Source organism: Arachis hypogaea, chromosome 11 (assembly GCF_003086295.3).
Source record: "Arachis hypogaea cultivar Tifrunner chromosome 11, arahy.Tifrunner.gnm2.J5K5, whole genome shotgun sequence".
Classification (NCBI taxonomy): domain Eukaryota; kingdom Viridiplantae; phylum Streptophyta; class Magnoliopsida; order Fabales; family Fabaceae; genus Arachis; species Arachis hypogaea.
Window position 1 is genome coordinate 115,130,143 of NC_092046.1, and position 19,609 is coordinate 115,149,751.

The window sequence follows — 19,609 nt, forward strand, 5'->3', positions numbered from 1 at the left end:
CCCCGAACCATTGTAACATAGTTCTTTGGATCCGGGTTCTTACTTTGATCATGGTTCTTGGTGATCCATGAATTGGCATAGAACTCTTGAACCATTAGGATGCCGACTTGTTGGATGGGATTTGTTAGAACTTCCCAACCTCTTCTTTGAATTTCATGTCGGATCTCCGGATACTCATTTCTTTTGAGTTTAAAAGGGACCTCAGGGATCACCTTCTTCTTGGCCACAACATCATAGAAGTGGTCTTCATGGGCTTTGGAGATGAATCTTTCCATCTCCCATGACTCGGATGTGGAAGCTTTTGTCTTCCCTTTCCCTCTTCTAGAGGATTCTCCGGTCTTGGGTGCCATCAATGGTAATGGAAAAACAAAAAAAGCTATGCTTTTACCACACCAAACTTAGAATATTGCTCGCCCTCGAGCAATAAACAAAAGAATAGAAGAAGAAGAAGAAGAAATATGGAAAGGGAGAGGGAGATGTGGTTTCGGCTAAGGAGAGTGTAGAGGGGTGTGTTGTGTGAAGTTGGTGAAGAATGGAGGTCTTTATATAGGGAATGGAGGGGGGGTTAAGGTTCGGCCATATGGGTGGGTTTGGGTGGGAAATTGGTTTTGAATTTTGAAGGTAGGTGGAGTTTATGAGGTAGGTTTATTGGGAGGAGTGGGTGGATGTGAGTGGTGAAGAGGTGATGGGGAAGAGAGTTTGAGGTGATTGGTGAAGGGTTTTTGGGTAAGAGTGTTTATGGGGTTGTGTGAAAGAGAGTGGCGAGAAGAAGTGAGTGGAGGTAGGTGGGGATCCTGTGGGGTCCACAGATCCTAAGTGGATCCTGTGGGGTCCACAGATCCTGAGGTGTTCAAGGATTTACATCCCTGCACCCATTAGGCATGTAAAAATGCCTTTGTATCCAACTCTGGGCGTTCAGCGCCAGGTTGGTGGCCATTTTGGGCGTTCAATGCCCATCTGTGTGCCATTTCTGGCGTTGAACGCCAGAACCATGCCTGTTCTGGCGTTCAGCGCCCAGAAGCTGCCCATTTTGGGCGTTCAGCGCCAGAACCATGCTCTGTTCTGGCGCTGAACGCCAGACAGATGCTCCTCCAGGGTGTGATTTTTCTTCTGCTGTTTTTGATTCCGTTTTCAATTTTTATATTTATTTTGTGACTCCACATGATCATGAACCTAAGAAAACATAAAAATAAGAATTAGATAAACATTGGGTTGCCTCCCAACAAGCGCTTCTTTAATGTCAATAGCTTGACAGTGGGCTCTCATGGAGCCTCACAGATGTGCAGAGCTTTGTTGAGACTCTCCAACACCAAACTTAGAGTTTGACTGTGGGGGCTCTGGTTGACTCTGCTTTGAGAGAAGCTTTTCAAGCTTCCTTTCCATAGTTGCAGAGGGAGATCCTTGAGTTTTGAATACAAGGGAGTTCTCATTCCATTGAAGGACTATTTCACCTTTGTCAACATCAATCACAGCTCTTGCTGTGGCCAGGAAAGGTCTTCCTAGGATGATGGATTCATCCTCTTCCTTTCCAGTATCCAGGACTATGAAATCAGTAAGTATGTAAAGGCCCTCAACCTTTACTAATACATCTTCTACTTGTCCATAAGCCTGTCTTCTTGAGCTGTCTGCTATCTCTAGTGAGATTTTAGCAGCTTGCACCCCATAGATTCCCAGATTTTCTATTACAGAGAGGGGCATGAGGTTTATCCCTGAACCAAGGTCACACAGAGCTTTAAAGATCATGGTGCCTATGGTGCAGGGTATTATGAACTTTCCAGGATCCTGTCTCTTCTGAGGCAATGTCAGTTGATCCAGATCACTTAGTTCATTGATGAACAAGGGAGGATCAACTTCCCAAGTATCAATGCCAAACAATTTGGCATTCAGCTTCATGATTGCACCAAGAAACTTGGCAGTTTGCTCTTCAGTAACATCCTCATTCTCTTCAGAAGAGGAATACTCATCAGAGCTCATGAAGGGCATAAGGAGGTTCAATGGAATCTCTATGGTCTCTAGATAAGCCTCAGAGTCCTTTGGCTCCTCAGAGGGAAGCTCCTTATTGATCACTGGACGTCCCAGGAGGTCCTCCTCCTTGGGATTCACGTCCTCTCCTCTCCTCAGAGGTTCGGCCATGGCGCTTATGTCAATGGCCTTGCACTCTCCTTTTGGGTTCTCTTCTGTATTGCTTGGGAGAGTACTAGGAGGGATTTCAGTGATCCTTTTACTCAGCTGGCCCACTTGTGCTTCCAGATTTCTAATGGAAGACCTTGTTTCATTCATGAAACTTACAGTGGCCTTAGATAGATCAGAGACTAGATTTGCTAAATTAGAAGCATTTTGTTCAGAGTTCTCTGTCTGTTGCTGAGTTGATGATGAAAAAGGCTTGCTATTGCTAAACCTGTTTCTTCCACCATTATTAAAGCCTTGTTGGGGCTTTTGATCCTTCCATGAGAAATTTGGATGATTTCTCCATGTTGAGTTATAGGTGTTTCCATAAGGTTCACCTAAGTAATTTACCTCTGCTATTGCAGGGTTCTCAGGATCATAGGCTTCTTCTTCAGAAGATGCCTCTTGAGTACTGTTGGATGCAGCTTGCATTCCATGCAGACTCTGAGAAATCATATTGACTTGCTGAGTCAATATTTTGTTCTGAGCCAATATGGCATTCAGAGTATCAACTTCAAGAACTCCCTTCTTCATAGGCGTCCCATTACTCACAGGATTCCTTTCAGAAGTGTACATGAACTGGTTATTAGCAACCATGTCAATGAGTTCTTGAGCTTCTGCAGGCGTTTTCTTTAGGTGAATGGATCCACCTGCAGAAGTGTCCAGTGACATTTTTGATAGCTCAGATAAACCATCATAGAATATATCCAGGATGGTCCATTCTGAAAGCATGTCAGAAGGACACTTTTTGGTCAACTGTTTGTATCTTTCCCAAGCTTCATAGAGAGATTCACCTTCTTTCTGTCTGAAGGTTTGAACATCAGCTCTAAGCTTGCTCAGCTTTTGAGGAGGAAAGTACTTGGCTAAGAAAGCCGTGACCAGCTTATCCTAAGAGTTCAGGCTGTCTTTGGGTTGAGAATCCAACCATAATCTAGCTCTGTCTCTTACAGCAAAAGGGAAAAGCATGAGCCTGTAGACTTCAGGATCTACTCCATTAGTCTTAACAGTATCACATATCTGCAAGAATTCAGTTAAGAACTGAAAAGGATCTTCAGATGGAAGTCCATGAAACTTGCAGTTCTGCTGCATCAGAGAAACTAATTGAGGTTTCAGTTCAAAGTTGTTTGCTCCAATGGCAGGAATGGAGATGCTTCTTCCATGTAGATTGGAATTAGGTGCAGTAAAGTCACCAAGCATCTTCCTTACATTATTATTATTTTCGGCTGCCATCTTCTCTTCCTGTTCGAAAATTTCTGAAAGGTTATCTCTGGATTGTTGTATTTTAGCTTCTCTTAATTTTCTCTTCAGAGTCCTTTCAGGTTCTGGATCTGCTTCCACAAGAATGTTCTTATCCTTGCTCCTGCTCATATGACAAAGAAGAAGGCACAGAAAAATAATAATAATAATAATAATAGAGATCCTTTATACCACAGTATAGGGATCCCTTTGTGAGTGGAAGAAAAGAAGGGGAGACAAAGAATGTGATGTAAAGGAAGAAACACAACTGTACGGATGGAAGAGATGTGAGATGAGATGTTAGGATATGAATGAATAAATAGAATAGGATGGGGGAGGGATAATTTTCGAAAATTATTTTGAAAAAGAGTTAGTGATTTTTGAAAATAGTTTTTGAAAAATGTTTAGTATTTTTTTCGAAATTTTTTTTTTTGAAATAAAAATTAAAAATAATTAGTAATTCATTCATAATTTAAAGAACATTCATACAAAAACTTGGTGCACGAATTGTGAATCACACTTTTCACAACGCGTACCACTAACCAACAAGTGCACTGGGTCGTCCAAGTAATACCTCACGTGAGTAAGGGTCGAATCCCACGGAGATTGTTGGTTTGAAGCAATCTATGGTTATCTTGTAAATCTTAGTCAGGAAGTCAATTATGTTTATCAGTTGAATTGCGAATAAACAATAGAGCATGGATTAAAGGTTACTTGTTATACAGTAATGGAGAATATGTTGGAGTTTTGGAGATGCTTTGTCCTCTGAATCTCTGCTTTCCTCTGTCTTCTGATTCACGCACGCACGTCCCCCTATGGCAAGCTATGTGTTGGTGGATCACCGTTGTCAATGGCTACCTTCCATCCTTCCAGTGAAAACTACGCTCACGCGCTCTGTCACAGCACGGCTAATCACCGGTTGGTTCTCGATCCGGTTGGAATAGGATTTACTATCCTTTTGCGTCTGTCACTAACGCCCAGCCTTCAGGAGTTTGAAGCTCGTCACAGTCATTCAATCCTTGAATCCTACTCGGAATACCACAGACAAGGTTTAGACTTTCCGGATTCTCATGAATGCTGCCATCAGTTCTAGCTTATACCACGGAGATTCTGATTAAGGAATCTAAGAGATACTCATTCAATCGTATATAGAACGGAGGTGGTTGTCAGGCACGCGTTCATGGTTTGAGGAAGGTGATGAATGTCACGGATCATCACCTTCATCACAGTTAAGCGCGAATGAACATCTTAGATAGGAACAAGCGTGTTTGAATGGAAAACAGAAATACTTGCATTAATTCATTGAGACACAGCAGAGCTCCTCACCCCCAACAATGGGGTTTAGAGACTCATGCCGTCAGAGAATACAAAGTTTAGATCTGAAATCTCATGAGGTACAAAATAAGTCTCTAAAAGTTGTTTAAATACTAAACTAGTAGCCTAGGGTTACAAAATATGAGTGGACTATGATGGATGATGCAGAGGTCCACTTCTGGGGCCCACTTGGTGTGTGCTGGGGCTGAGATTTGAGTGAGTCACGTGCAGAGGCCATTTGTGGAGTTGAACGCCAGTTTTTATGCCAGTTTGGGCGTTCAACTCCAGTTTTTGATCCTATTCTGGCGCTGGACGCCAGAATTGGGCAGAGAACTGGCGTTGAACGCCAGTTTACGTCCTCTATCCTTGTGCAAAGTATGGACTATTATATATTGCTGGAAAGCCCTGGATGTCTACTTTCCAATGCAATTGGAAGCATGCCATTTCGAGTTCTGTAGCTCCAGAAAATCCAATTTGAGTGCAGGGAGGTCAGAATCCAACAGCATTAGCAGTCCTTTTTCAGCCTGAATCAGAATTTTGCTCAGCTCCTTCAATTTCAGCCAGAAAAATACCTGAAATTACAGAAAAACACACAACTCATAGTAAAGTCCAGAAATATGAATTTTTCCTAAAAACTACTAGAAATAGACTAAAAACTAACTAAAACATACTCTAAACTATATGAAATTATCCCCAAAAAGCGTATAAAATATCCGCTCATCACAACACCAAACTTAAACTGTTGCTTGTCCTCAAGCAACTAGACAAATAAAATAGAAGACTAATAGGTTGAGAAGCAATAATATCTCAGAGTTTTTGATTGAAGCTCAGATTCTGATTAGATGAGCGGGACTAGTAGCTTTTTGCTTCTGAACAGTTTTGGCATCTCACTTTATCCATTGAAGCTCAGAGTGATTGGCATCTATAGGAACTCAGAATTCAGATAGTGTTATTGATTCTCTTAGTTCAGTGTGATGATTCTTGAACACAGCTTCTTTATGAGTCTTGGCCGTGGCCCTAAGCACTTTGTTTTCCAGTATTACTACCGGATACATAAATGCCACAGACACATAACTGGGTGAACCTTTTCAGATTGTGACTCAGCTTTGCTGAAGTCCCCAATTAGAGGTGTCCAGAGTTCTTAAGCACACTCTTTTTTTTGCTTTGGACCTTGACTTTAACCGCTCAGTCTCAAGTTTTCACTTGACACCTGCACGCCACAAGCACATGGTTAGGGACAGCTTGGTTTAGCCGCTTAGACCAGGATTTCAGTCCTTTAGGCCCTCCTATCCACTGATGCTCAAAGCCTTGGGATCCTTTTTAATTGCCCTTGCCTTTTGGTTTTAAGGGTTATTGGCTTTTTCTGCTTGCTTTTTTTTTTTTTTTCTGCAAGCTTTGTTCTTTGCTGCTTTTTCTTGCTTCAAGAATCATTTTTATGATTTTTCAGATTATCAATAACATGTCTCATGTTCATTATTCTTTCAAGAGCCAACATATTTAACACTCTTAAACAACAAATTCAAAAGACATATGCACTGTTCAAGCATTCATTCAGAAGACAGAAAGCATTGCCACCACATTTAACCAATTAGAATTTGTTTTATTTAAACTCGAAATTTTATTGCTTCTTATTCAAAAGATCTACTATTTTATTCATGTTTAATGATGATGAGAAAAATAAACTATAGCTTAATTGGAGATAAAATCAAATAGATACTAATTACTATTATATGACTTCTAAGGTAAACTTTTTATAAGGACACTGTCACAGAGTTAAGGCAGAAATTGGAAATTAACAACCTTTATTCTGGGGGTATGGGAGTTCCTCTGATCCTTGGGAGGCTTGGTATCACAGAAGACTTTTGGCGCTTCAGTTCCCTTAAGTCACGTCCCTACTCCTCTTGTTCTTTAAGCATATGGGTCAGCATTTGACTGTGTTCCTTCTGTTGTTTTATTATTTGCTCCATAGCTTCCTGTATCTTGGTGACAGACGTCTCAAGATATTCCCAATATTCCGCTTGAGGAATCTCTGGGAGGAATTCCTGTGCTCTCTTCTTGATATGTTCCTCCTGTGCTTGTTGTCTCTCCATTGATGCTTTGGTGATTGACTTTTCAATTAGGATATATTCAGTTATTCCCATCTTGACTCCAGCGTCCTTGCAGAGCAGAGAAATCACGCTTGGATAAGCCAACCTGGCCTCTCTTGAATTTTTGTTAGCAATCTTATAGAGCTCTGTTGAAATCAGCTGATGAACCTCCACTTCTTTTCCCATCATGATGCAATGAATCATCACTGCTCTTTTAACTGTGACTTCAGAACGGTTGCTGGTGGGCAACAGAGAACGCCCAATGAAGTCCAGCCATCCTCTGGCAACTGGTTTGAGATCCTCCCTCTTGAGTTGATTTGGGATGCCCTTTGTGTTGGTGGTCCATCTGGCTTTAGGGATACAGATGTCCTCTAGAATCTTATCCAGGCCAATGTCTGCTCTCATCATCCTCCTGTTGAAGGAGTTTGGATCATCCTTTAGCTGCGGTAGCTTTAATATCTCTCTGATCTTGTCAGGGGTGGTATGAACAATCTTTCCCCTGACCATGGTCCGAAATTCGTAGCAGGCTGTTCCAGATAGTCTTTGCTTGTCAGTCTGCCACATATTAGCATAGAACTCCTGGACCATGTTCCTTCCTACTTTCATTTCAGGATTAGCTAGGACTTCCCAGTTCCTGATTCGAATTTGCTCCTGGATCTCCGGATATTCATCTTCTTTCAGATCAAATCTCACTTCCGGGATCACTGATCTCAGACCCATTACTTTAAGATAATGGTCTGAATGTTCTTTAGATAAGAACTTCCCTTGATTCCAAAGTGGTTTTGGAACGCTCTCTTTCTTGCCTCTTGGAGTGGATTGTTTTCCTTTGGGAGCCATGATCTTAGTGATCTCGGATAAACACACCAAACTTAGAGGTTTGCTTGTCCTCAAGCAAAAGAAAAGAAAGGAGAGGGATAGAAGGAGATCGAGGTGCACTTGTTGATGGAGGAGGGGGGAGGCCGAACCCAATTTAAAGGGGTGGGGGGTGGATTTTCGAAAAATTGGAAGAGATAAGATAAAAAGATTGAGTTGAAAAAGATAAGATAGAAGATATAGTTTGATTTTGAAAAGATAGGATAGATTTTTGAAAAAGATAAATATGGGTTTTTGAAAAAGATAATATGAAAAAGATATTGAAAAGATTTTAGGGTGAAAAAGATAGATTTGTTTTTGGAAAAGATTTGAAAAGAGTTGGATTGATTTTGCAAAGAGGGTGTGTGCTTATGAATTAAGATACATTTGATATTCTGAGGGTAGGATTTTTAGAAATCAGGGTTCTTGACATGTTTATGTAAATAAAATCATGTATTGAATCATAAAATTATAAATTAGAATGGAAATACGTGTGGGATTACTGGATTTGGCTCCTCCCTGTCCTCCTGGCATTTGAACGCCCAAACACTGCCTGTTTTGGGCGTTCAGCGCCCAAATGCTGATCTCCTGGGCGTTCAGCACCCAGTTGCTGCCATTCCTGGCGTTCAACGCCCAGTGGGTGGCCATTTCTGGCGTTGAACGCCCAAATGCTACCATTAATGGCGTTCAGCGCCCAGTGGATGCCCATTTTGGGCGCTGAACGCCCAAAATGCCCCTTTACTGGCGTTTTCTTGCCATTGAGCTCTTTTACTCTGTTTTGTGTGCCGAGGTCTTCTGTAAATGATTATTTACCTTGTTGTCAATGAACTCTATATAAAAAATAAAGATAGAAATAGGGCAAAATGCTTAGAGGATTGTTGCCCCATGGCTGGGTTGCCTCCCAGCAAGCGCTTCTTTATTGTCTTTAGCTGGACCTTGCTGAGCTTTTAATCTAGCTTCAGCCTTGAGCATTCTTGCTCAGTGTTTCCTTCAAGATAATGCTTGATTCTCTGTCCATTGACAATGAACTTCTTATCAGAATCAATATCTTGAAGCTCCACATAACCATATGGTGACACACTTGTAATCACGTATGGTCCCCTCCACCGGGATTTCAGTTTCCCGGGGAATAGCCTGAGTCTAGAGTTAAACAACAGGACCTTCTGTCCTGATTCAAAGATTCTAGATGACAGCTTTCTGTCATGCCATTTTTTTTTATTTTTCTTTATAAAGCTTGGCATTTTCGAAAGCTGTGAATCTGAATTCCTCTAGCTCATTTAGCTGGAGCAATCGTTTTTCTCCTACTAATTTGGCATCTAAGTTTAGGAATCTGGTTGCCCAGTAGGCCTTATGTTCCAGTTCCACGGGCAAGTGGCATGCCTTACCATACACGAGCTGGTATGGAGAGGTCCCTATAGGGGTCTTGAATGCTGTTCTGTAAGCCCACAGAGCATCATCCAAGCTCCTTGCCCAATCCTTTCTACGGGTATTTACTGTCCGTTCCAGGATTCTCTTTAATTCTCTGTTAGAGACTTCAGCCTGCCCATTGGTTTGTGGATGATATGGAGTGGCCACCTTGTGGCGAATTCCATACCGAACCATGGCAGAGTAAAAAAAAAGCCAAGATGAAGCAAAATAGGATACAAACGGCGCCAAAAACCCTAAACCCTAAACCCCGGCAACGGCGCCAAAAACTTGGTGCACGAAATTGTGATGTCCAGGCTCGAACAATCCCTGGTAATGGCTCCAAAGCTTGGTGCTTTGATCTTAATTCATAATTGTCACAACTTCGATACAACTAACCAGCAAGTGCACTGGGTCGTCCAAGTAATACCTTACGTGAGTAAGGGTCAAATCCCACGGAGATTGTTGGTATGAAGCAAGCTATGGTCACCTTGCAAATCTCAGTCAGGTGGATTTAAACATGATACTTTATTAGATTAAAATAAACAATAAAAGGGATAGAGATACTTATGTAGATTCATTGGCAGGAATTTCAGATAAGCGAATGGAGATGCTTTTCGTTCCTCTGAACCTCTGCTTTCCTGCTATCTTCATCCAATCAGTCTTACTCCTTTCCATGGCTGGCTTTATGTGATACATCACCACTGTCAATGGCTACTTTCGGTCATCTCTCGGGAAAATGATCCAATGCCCTGTCACGGCACGGCTAATCGTCTGGAGGCATCACCCTTGTCAATGGCTTCATCTTATCCTCTCAGTGAATAATATGCTCACGCACCCTATCACGGCACGGCTATTCATCTGTCGGTTCTCGATCATGCTGGAATAGGATTTACTATCCTTTTGCGTTTGTCACAAACGCCCTGCAATCGCGAGTTAGGAGCTCGTCACAGTCATTCAATCATTGAATCCTACTCGGAATACCACGGACAAGGTTTAGACTTTCCGGATTCTCTTGAATGCCGCCATCATTCTAGCTTACGCCACGAAGATTCTGGTTAGGAGATCTAAGAGATACTCATTCTAGCTTAATTCATGTAGAACAGAAGTGTTTGTCAGGCACGCGTTCATAAGGGAGAAGGATGATGAGCGTCACACATAATCATCACGTTCATCACGTTCTTGGGTGCGAATGGATATCTTAGAAGAGAAATAAGAAGAATTGAATAGAAAATAGTAGTACTTTGCATTAATCTTTGAGGAACAGCAGAGCTCCACACCTTAATCTATGGAGTGTAGAAACTCTACCGTTGAAAATACATAAGTGAAGGTCCAGGCATGGCCGAGATGGCCAGCCCCCTAAAACGTGATCAAAGGATCATAAGGTAATCCAAAGATAATCCAAAAGATTAGTAAAAGGTCCTATTTATAATAAACTAGTCACTAGGGTTTACATGAGTAAGTAATTGATGCATAAATCCACTTCCTGGGCCCACTTGGTGTGTGTTTGGGCTGAGCCTGAGTGTTTCACGTGCAGAGGCCATTTGTGGAGTTGAACGCCAGTTTCTGTGCCAGTTTGGGCGTTCAACTCTGGTTTTGGATCCTTTTCTGGCGCTGGACGCCAGATTTGGGCAGAAGGCTGGCGTTGAACGCCAGTTTACGTCGTCAATTTTTGGCCAAAGTATGGACTATTATATATTGCTGGAAAGCCCTGGATGTCTACTTTCCAACGCAATTGGAAGCGCGCCATTTCGAGTTCTGTAGCTCCAGAAAATCCACTTTGAGTGCAGGGAGGTCAGAATCCAACAGCATCAGCAGTCCTTTTTCAACCTCTGAATCTGATTTCTGCTCAAGTCCCTCAATTTCAGCCAGAAAATACCTGAAATCACAAAAAAACACACAAACTCATAGTAAAGTCCAGAAATGTGAATTTAACATAAAAACTAATGAGGACATCCCTAAAAGTGACTAGATCCTACTAAAAACATACTAAAAACAATGCCAAAAAGCGTATAAATTATCCGCTCATCACAACACCAAACTTAAATTGTTGCTTGTCCCCAAGCAACTGAAAATCAAATAGGATAAAAAGAAGAGAATATACTATAAATTCCAAACTATCAATGAAACAGAGCTCCAATCATATGAGCGGGACTTATAGCTTTTTGCCTCTTGAATAGTTTTGGCATCTCACTTTATCCATTGAAGTTTAGAATGATTGGCATCTATAGGAACTCAGAGTTCAGATAGTATTATTGATTCTCCTAGTTCAGTATGATGATTCTTGAACACAGCTTCTTTATGAGTCTTGGCCGTGGCCCTAAGCACTTTGTTTTCCAGTATTACCACCGGATACATAAATGCCACAGACACATAATTGGGTGAACCTTTTCAGATTGTGACTCAGCTTTGCTAGAGTCCCCAATTAGAGGTGTCCAGGGTTCTTAAGCACACTCTTTGTTTTTGCTTTGGACCTTGACTTTAACCACTCAGTCTCAAGTTTTCACTTGACACCTACATGCCACAAGCACATGGTTAGGGACAGCTTGGTTTAGCCGCTTAGACCAGGATTTTATTCCTTTAGGCCCTCCTATCCACTGATGCTCAAAGCCTTGGGATCCTTTTTATTTGCCCTTGCCTTTTAGTTTTAAGGGTTATTGGCTTTTTCTGCTTGCTTTTTCTTTTTCTCTCTCTTTTTTTTTTTCTGCAAGCTTTGTTCTTTGCTGCTTTTTCTTGCTTCAAGAATCATTTTTATGATTTTTCAGATTATCAAATAACATGTCTCCTAGTCATCATTCTTTCAAGAGCCAACATATTTAACATTCTTAAACAACAACTTCAAAAGACATATGCAATGTTCAAGCATACATTCAGAAAACAAGAAGCATTGTCACCACTTCAATATAATTAAGCTAAGTTCAAGGATAAATTCGAAACTCATGTACTTCTTGTTCTTTTGAATTAAAACATTTTTCTTTTAAGAGAGGTGATGGATTCATAGGACATTCATATCTTTAAGACAAAGTTACTAACTACTAATGATCATGTAATGAAGGCACAAACATAGATAAGCACATAATATAGAAAACGAAAAACAGAGAAAGCAAGAACAAGGAATGAATCCACCTTAGTGATGGTGGCGTTTCCTTCTTGAGGAACCAATGATGTCCTTGAGCTCTTCTATGTCTCTTGCTTGTCTTTGTTGCTCCTCCCTCATTGCTTTTTGATCTTATCTTATTTCATGAAGCATGATGGAGTGCTCTTGATGTTCCACCCTTAGTTGTCCCATATTGGAACTCAATTCTCCTAGGGAGGTGTTGATTTGCTCCCAATAGTTATGTGGAGGGAAGTGCATTTGAGGCATCTCAGGGATCTCATGGAAGTGAGCTTCTTGCGCCTCTTGAGCTCCATGAATGGGCTCTCTTGCTTGCTCCATCTTTTTCTTAGTGATGGGCTTGTCCTCTTTGATGAGGATATCTCCCTCTATGTCAATCCCAGCTGAATTGCATAGGTGGCAAATGAGGTGAGGAAAGGCTAACCTTGCCATGGTGGAGGACTTGTCAGCCACCTTGTAGAGTTCTTGAGGTATAATCTCATGAACTTCCACCTCTTCTCCAATCATGATGCTATGGATCATGATGGCCCGGTCTATAGTAACTTCAGACCGGTTGCTAGTGGGAATGATTGAGCATTGAATAAACTCCAACCATCCTCTAGCCACAGGCTTGAGGTCCAATCTTCTTTGTTGAACCGGCTTGCCTTTGGAGTCAATCTTCCATTGAGCTCCTTCTACACATATGTCCATAAGGACTTGGTCCAACCTTTGATCAAAGTTGACCCTTCTTGTGTAGGGGCGTGCGTTCTCTTCCATGTATGGCAAGTTGAACGCCGACCTCACATTTTCCGGACTAAAATCTAAGTATTTCCCCCGAACCATTGTAACATAGTTCTTTGGATCCGGGTTCTTACTTTGATCATGGTTCTTGGTGATCCATGCATTGGCATAGAACTCTTGAACCATTAGGATGCCGACTTGTTGGATGGGATTTGTTAGAACTTCCCAACCTCTTCTTTGAATTTCATGTCGGATCTCCGGATACTCATTTCTTTTGAGTTTAAAAGGGACCTCAGGGATCACCTTCTTCTTGGCCACAACATCATAGAAGTGGTCTTGATGGGCTTTGGAGATGAATCTTTCCATCTCCCATGACTCGGATGTGGAAGCTTTTGTCTTCCCTTTCCCTCTTCTAGAGGATTCTCCGGTCTTAGGTGCCATCAATGGTAATGGAAAAACAAAAAGCTTATGCTTTTACCATACCAAACTTAGAATATTGCTCGCCCTCGAGCAATAAACAAAAGAATAGATGAAGAAGAAGAAGAAGAAATATGGAGAGGGAAAGGGTGATGTGGTTCGGCCAAGAAGGGTATAGAGGTGTTGTGTTGTGTGAATTTGGTGAAGAATGGAGGGCTTTATATAGGGAAGGGAAGGGGGTATTGGTTCGGCCATATGGGTGGGTTTGGGTGGGAAATTGGTTTTGAATTTTGAAGGTAGGTGGAGTTTATGAGGTAGGTTTATGGGGAAGAGTGTTTATGGGGTTGTGTGAAAGAGAGTGGTGAGAAGAAGTGAGTGGAGGTAGGTGGGGATCCTGTGGGGTCCACAGATCCTGAGTGGATCCTGTGGGGTCCACAGATCCTGAGGTGTCAAGGTATTTACATCCCTGCACCCATTAGGCATGTAAAAATGCCTTTGTATCCAACTCTGGGCGTTCAGCGCCAGGTTGGTGGCCATTTTGGGCGTTCAACGCCCATCTGTGTGCCATTTCTGGCGTTGAACGCCAGAACCATGCCTGTTCTGGCGTTCAGCGCTCAGAAGCTGCCCATTTTGGGCGTTCAGCGCCAGAACCATGCTCTGTTCTGGCGCTGAACGCCAGACAGATGCTCCTCCAGGGTGTGATTTTTCTTCTGCTGTTTTTGATTCCGTTTTCAATTTTTCTCCTTATTTTGTGACTCCACATGATCATGAACCTAAGAAAACATGAAAAACAATAAAAATAAGAATTAGATAAACATTGGGTTGCCTCCCAACAAGCGCTTCTTTAATGTCAATAGCTTGACAGTGGGCTCTCATGGAGCCTCACAGATGTGCAGAGCTTTGTTGAAACTTTCCAACACCAAACTTAGAGTTTGGATATGGGAGTTCAACACCAAACTTAGAGTTTGGTTGTGGCCTCCCAACACCAAACTTAGAGTTTGACTGTGGGGGCGCTGGTTGACTCTGCTTGGAGAGAAGCTTTTTCTGCTTCCTCTCCATGGTTGCAGAGGGAGATCCTTGAGTTTTGAATACAAGGGAGTTCTCATTCCATTGATGGAATATTTCACCTCTGTCAACATCAATCACAGCTCTTGCTGTGGCCAGGAAAGGTCTTCCTAGGATGATGGATTCATCCTCTTCCTTTCCAGTATCCAGGACTATGAAATCAGCAGGGATGTAAAGGCCCTCAACCTTTACTAATACATCTTCTACTTGTCCATAAACCTGTTTTCTTGAGCTGTCTGCCATCTCTAGTGAGATTTTAGCAGCTTGCACTCCATAGATTCCCAGTTTCTCTATTACAGAGAGGGGCATGAGATTTATCCCTGAACCAAGGTCACACAGAGCCTTAAAGATCATGGTGCCTATGGTACAAGGGATTATGAACTTTCCAGGATCCTGTCTCTTCTGAGGCAATGTCAGTTGATCCAGATCACTTAGTTCATTGATGAACAAGGGAGGTTCAACTTCCCATGTATCAATGCCAAATAATTTGGCATTCAGCTTCATGATTGCACCAAGAAACTTGGCAGTTTGCTCTTCAGTGACATCCTCATTATCTTCAGAAGAGGAATACTCATCAGAGCTCATGAAGGGCATAAGGAGGTTCAATGGAATCTCTATGGTCTCTAGATGAGCCTCAGAGTCCTTTGGTTCCTCAGAGGGAAGCTCCTTATTGATCACTGGACGTCCCAGGAGGTCTTCCTCCTTGGGATTCACGTCCTCTCCTCTCCTCAGAGGTTCGGCCATGGCGCTTATGTCAATGGCCTTGCACTCTCCTTTTGGATTCTCTTCTGTATTACTTGGGAGAGTACTAGGAGGGATTTCAGTGATCCTTTTACTCAGCTGGCCCACTTGTGCTTCCAGATTTCTAATGGAAGACCTTGTTTCATTCATGAAACTTACAGTGGCCTTAGATAGATCAGAGACTAGATTTGCTAAATTAGAAGCATTTTGTTCAGAGTTCTCTGTCTGTTGCTGAGTTGATGATGGAAAAGGCTTGCTATTGCTAAACCTGTTTCTTCCACCATTATTAAAGCCTTGTTGAGGCTTTTGATCCTTCCATGAGAAATTTGGATGATTTCTCCATGTTGAGTTATAGGTGTTTCCATAAGGTTCACCTAAGTAATTTACCTCTGCTATTGCAGGGTTCTCAGGATCATAGGCTTCTTCTTCAGAAGATGCCTCTTGAGTACTGTTGGATGCAGCTTGCATTCCATGCAGACTCTGAGAGATCATATTGACTTGCTGAGTCAATATTTTGTTCTGAGCCAATATGGCATTCAGAGTATCAACTTCAAGAACTCCCTTCTTCATAGGCGTCCCATTATTCACAGGATTCCTTTTAGAAGTGTACATGAACTGGTTATTAGCAACCATGTCAATGAGTTCTTGAGCTTCTGCAGGCATTTTCTTTAGGTGAATGAATCCACCTGCAGAAGTGTCCAGTGACATCTTTGATAGCTCAGATAAACCATCATAGAATATATCCAGGATGGTCCATTCTGAAAGCATGTCAGAAGGACACTTTTTGGTCAACTGTTTGTATCTTTCCCAAGCTTCATAGAGGGATTCACCTTCTTTCTGTCTGAAGGTTTGAACATCAGCTCTAAGCTTGCTCAGCTTTTGAGGAGGAAAGTACTTGGCTAAGAAAGCCGTGACCAGCTTATCCCAAGAGTTCAGGCTGTCTTTAGGTTGAGAATCCAACCATAATCTAGCTCTGTCTCTTACAGCAAAAGGGGAAAAGCATGAGCCTGTAGACTTCAGGATCTACTCCATTAGTCTTAACAGTATCACATATCTACAAGAATTCAGTTAAGAACTGAAAAGGATCTTCAGATGGAAGTCCATGAAACTTGCAGTTCTGCTGCATCAGAGAAACTAATTGAGGTTTCATTTCAAAGTTGTTTGCTCCAATGGCAGGAATGGAGATGCTTCTTCCATGTAAATTGGAATTAGGTGCAGTAAAGTCACCAAGCATCTTCCTTACATTATTATTATTTTCGGCTGCCATCTCCTCAGCGTGTTCGAAAATTTCTGAAAGGTTATCTCTGGATTGTTGTATTTTAGCTTCTCTTAATTTTCTCTTCAGAGTCCTTTCAGGTTCTGGATCTGCTTCCACAAGAATGCTCTTATCCTTGCTCCTGCTCATATGACAAAGAAGAAGGCACAGAAAAATAATAATAATAATGGAGATCCTTTATACCACAGTATAGGGATCCCTTATGTGAGTAGAAGAAAAGAGGAAGAAATTCAAACACAGATAGAAGAGGGGGTTCGAATTTGGTGATGATGTGAGGAAGAGATGTTAGTTAATGAATGAATAAATAGAATAGGATGAGAGAGAGGGAGGGAATAATTTTCGAAAATTATTTTGAAAAAGAGTTAGTGATTTTCGAAAATGGTTTTTGAAAAATGTTAGTAATTTTCGAAAATTTTTGAAAAAAATAGAAAATAAAAATAATTAGTTAATTAAAAAGAAATTTTGAAAAAGAGGGAAGATATTTTCGAAAATTAGAGAGAGAGAGTTAGTTAGGTAGTTTTGAAAAAGTTAAGAAACAAACAAAAAGTTAGTTAGTTAGTTGAAACAAATTTTTAAGAAGATAAGAAGTTAGGAAGTTAGAAAAGATATTTTGAAAAGATATTTTTGAAAAAGATAAGATAAGAAGATATTTTTGAAAAGATATGATTGAAATTAGTTTTGAAAAAGATTTGATTTTTAAAATCACAATTAATGACTTGATTCATAAGAAATCACAAGATATGATTCTAGAACTTAAAGTTTGAATCTTTCTTAACAAGCAAGTAACAAACTTCAAATATTTGAATCAAAACATTAATTGATTATGTTATTTTCGAAAATTTAGTATAAAAATAAGAAAAAGATTTTTGAAAAATATTTTTGAAATTTTCGAAAATAACTAAGAATTTTGAAAAAGATTTGATTTTTGAAAAAGATTTTGAAAAAGATAAGATTTTCAAATTGAAAATTTGATTTGACTCATAAGAAACAATTTGATTTTAAAATTTTTGAAAAAGTCAATCCAAATTTTCGAATTTGATGAGAGAAAAAGGGAAAGATATTTTTTTTTATTTTTGAAATTTTTATGAAAAACATGAAAATTATGCCATGCATGAAATTTTAGATCAAAACAATGAATGCATGCAAGAATGCTATGAATGTCAAGATGAACACCAAGAACACTTTGAATGTCATGATGAACATCAAGAACATATTTTTGAAAAATTTTTAATGCAAAGAAAACATGCAAGACACCAAACTTAGAATTCTTTAATGCTTAGGCACTAAGAATTCAAGAATGCATATGATAAACATGAAAAGACACAAAACAAAAAATCATCAAGATCAAACAAGAAGACTTACCAAGAACAACTTGAAGATCATGAAGAACACTATGAATGCATGATATTTTCGAAAAAATGCAAGATGCATATGCAATTGACACCAAACTTATAATATGACTCAAGACTCAAATAAGAAACACAAAATATTTTTTATTTTTATGATTTTCTAATTTTTTTGGATTTTTTTTTTCGAAAATAGTATTGAAAAAGAAAAATAAGGATTCCAAAATTTTTAATATGAATTCCAGGAATCTTGCCATGTTAGTCTAAAGCTTCAGTCCAGGAATTAGACATGGCTCACTAGCCAGCCAAGCTTTCAATGAAAGCTCCAGTCCAAAACACTAGACATGGCCAATGGCCAGCCAAGCTTCAGCAGATATGGATACTTTTCAAGTATAGAACAACTAAGTGTGTGAGAATCTCTTCTTTTGTGATGGTAAGTTGAAACCCCAGTCCAAAAGATTAGACATGGCTTACAGCCAGCCAGGATTCAACAAATCATCATGAAACACTAGAATTCATTCTTAAAAATTTTGAATAAAATTTTTTGAAAACATTTTTATTTTTTTGAAAACAAATGAGAAAATTTTTGAAATATTTTTGAAAAAATTTTTGAAAGTAAAATAAAAAGAAAATTACCTAATCTGAGCAACAAGATGAACCGTCAGTTGTCCAAACACGAACAATCCCCGGCAACGGCGCCAAAAACTTGGTGCACGAAATTGTGATCTCCATGTTCGAAAACTTGGTGCTCTGATCTTAATTCATAATTGTCACAACTTCGATACAACTAACCAGCAAGTGCACTGGGTCGTCCAAGTAATACCTTACGTGAGTAAGGGTCGAATCCCACGGAGATTGTTGGTATGAAGCAAGCTATGGTCACCTTGTAAATCTCAGTCAGGCAGATATAAAGTGATAAGATATTTTCGAATAATAATAGAATAGGGATAGAGATACTTATGTAAATCATTGGTAGAATTTCAGATAAGCGAATGGAGATGCTTTTCGTTCCTCTGAACCTCTGCTTTCCTGCTATCTTCATCCAATCAGTCTACTCCTTTCCATGGCTGGCTTTATGTACACCATGTCAAGGCTACTTCGGCATCCCAATCCATGCCTGTCAGGCTGGCTACATCCCCTCCTCTCAGTGAATAATATGCTCACGCACCCTGTCACGGCACGGCTATTCATCTGTCGTTCTCGATCATGCTGGAATAGGATTACCTCCTTTTGCGTCTGTCACTAACGCCCTCAATCGCGAGTTAGGAGCTCGTCACAGTCATTCAATCATTGAATCCTACTCGGAATACCACAGACAAGGTTTAGACCTTCCGGATTCTCTTGAATGCCGCCATCATTCTAGCTTACGCCACGAAGATTCTGGTTAGGAGATCTAAGAGATATTCATTCTAGCTTAATTCATGTAGAACAGAAGTGTTTGTCAGGCACGCATTCTAGGGAGAAGGATGATGAGTGTCACACATAATCATCACCTTCATCACGTTCTTGGGTGCGAATGGATATCTTAGAAGCGAAATAAGAAGAATTGAATAGAGAACAATAGTACTTTGCATTAATCTTTGAGGAACAGCAGAGCTCCACACCTTAATCTATGGAGTGTAGAAACTCTACCGTTAAAATACATAAGTGAAAGGTCCAAGCATGGCCGAGATGGCCAGCCCCTAAACGAGATCACAGGATCAATACAATAGATCCAAAGATGGTCCAAAAGAGCTAATACAATAGTAAAGGTCCTATTTATAATAAACTAGTCACTAGGGTTTACATGAGTAAGTAATTGATGCATAAATCCACTTTCTGGGCCCACTTGGTGTGTGTTTGGGCTGAGCCTGAGTGTTGCACGTGCAGA

At 40.5% G+C, this 19,609-nt stretch overlaps 2 non-coding genes across 2 annotated transcripts; both read left to right on the forward strand.

The window, feature by feature from the left end:
• Window positions 1-2,892: 2,892 nt before the first annotated feature.
• LOC112725577 (small nucleolar RNA R71) lies at window positions 2,893-3,000 on the forward strand. Its single transcript, XR_003164677.1, has one exon. It is a non-coding gene; the product is annotated as a small nucleolar RNA R71 (small nucleolar RNA).
• A 12,879-nt stretch (window positions 3,001-15,879) lies between these two features.
• LOC112724657 (small nucleolar RNA R71) lies at window positions 15,880-15,987 on the forward strand. Its single transcript, XR_003163811.1, has one exon. It is a non-coding gene; the product is annotated as a small nucleolar RNA R71 (small nucleolar RNA).
• Window positions 15,988-19,609: the final 3,622 nt, after the last annotated feature.